The sequence below is a fragment of the Arachis duranensis genome, chromosome 2 (genome assembly GCF_000817695.3).
Source record: "Arachis duranensis cultivar V14167 chromosome 2, aradu.V14167.gnm2.J7QH, whole genome shotgun sequence".
NCBI classification, from domain to species: domain Eukaryota; kingdom Viridiplantae; phylum Streptophyta; class Magnoliopsida; order Fabales; family Fabaceae; genus Arachis; species Arachis duranensis.
Window position 1 is genome coordinate 46,415,813 of NC_029773.3, and position 1,968 is coordinate 46,417,780.

The window sequence follows — 1,968 nt, forward strand, 5'->3', positions numbered from 1 at the left end:
AAATTAGGTATAATACTAGCCAATTTATTGAGATCTCTGTCACAAAGGACAAGCAAAAAAGATCCGATTTAAGAAAGTATTGTAGGAAAAAAATCATTAACCACTATAATTGAGACAGGTTAGTCTCTTTACAAGGTAGCTTTAATCATCAACCAATTTTGCATGGTTATAATTAGTCCTTTGACGTAGATTTCAACCAATGCTATTAATATTATGATGTAGTCAATATCAAGATGAAGGTAAGCAATAATACTTACCAATCAGGCTTGAACAAGAGATATCGATATGTAAACCACTGAAATAAAAAGAGAAGTTTATATTACTATACAACATTAAGCACATTAAGAATATAAATAGAAGATTTAATCTGTATTCATTTACCATAGTAAATAGTATCCCAATTAATTCTAGTGCAGTAGGGATAATTGGTAATTTGTCAACAGCCTGTGTATAAAATTCACAAAGGCAAAAACAATATTAGAATGCTGCAAATAAGCGTAATGAGGGGGGTCAAATTTAAGCGTAAGATTTAGAGGGGGGTCAAATTTAAAGCAGGAAACAAATCTAGAAAACACAAAGAAAACACTAAAACTTAATGATTAATGAGCAAGACACACAAAGAAAACACTAAAACTTCCAGAACCAAGTCTAGCAAATTCACCAACTTACACACAAAGATAGCTTGTTTCTTGAACCAGCTCACTCTTTCTATCAATGATTATGAATGTCACATGGCTGATATAAATATTTTCTTGTGTTAATAGTTCCAGCCCCTGAGAGATTGAACAAATTTGTTTAAAACTTTAACCTCAAAGAATTCCCAAAAATGATTGTCCAAGTAAAATCTTATATATTGATTTATGGCCGAAACAAAACCTGAGACATCAAAAATGTCAACATCTTAATTTTTAATAAACATACAAATGGATAGAAAACTAAACCTGATTTCTTTAGTAAAATAAAACGAGGATCTTATGTGAGTGTGACAAATGTGCATGTGTGCATCATGCATCTAACGAGGTACGTGCAAGTTTCAAGGGCAGAGCAAGGGTTCAGTTAATGCAAAAAACATTGAACAGAGCAAGGGCAGCAGAGCTAAACAACTACAGAGATTACTCATTCATAGCTTTGCTTAAAAGAACCAAAAAAGAACCAAAGAAGCAAATAGAGAAATTGAGATTGGAGCAGTTTTTTCTGAGATCTAAGATCTGAGATCGGAGATTAGCGAAACACCTTAATAGAGAGAGAGAGAGAGAGAGAGAGAGAGAGAGAGAGAGAGACCTGAGAATTCTTGTTACTGTCATTTAAGCAGCAGTTTGATCTTTGAACTTACTACCCAAGGCTTTGGAGTTCCAATGGTTAAAATACATGAATTGAATTAAAATCTAAAACTGATATTAAGGTTAACAAATTTATGCAATGCTCATTTTTTAGAATGACTAAAGAGGACTCTAATAGACATTGTTTTACTTGTATCTTCTTCCATCTTATTTTTTCTGGAATTTCTGACGTCATAACATTACATTCCATAATATGTATGCTTAGACTTCTATCTCAGTGGCTATAACAAATTTTCCCAAAAGAAAAAAATTAATCATATAATGAATTGTTTTCATATCCAGTTTACTTTTTATATGTGTGTGAAAACGGCGGTTAAAACCGCCATAATCACCAGAACCGCCAAAATATATATAGCCAATTATGGCAGCAGCAACAATTGCCGTAACGTCTCGATATTACGGCGGTTCTTTAAAACCGCCTTAATATCAATGCCATTTTAATCCCCTTTTTTTGTAGTGAAAAGCGTATAAAATATCCGCTCATCACAACACCAAACTTAAACTGTTGCTTGTCCCCAAGCAACTAGATGAATAAAATAGGATAAACAGAATTTAAGGAGTAATAAAATCTCCGAGTTTTAAGTGAAGCTCAGATTCTAATTTAGATGAGCGGGGCTAGTAGCTTTTT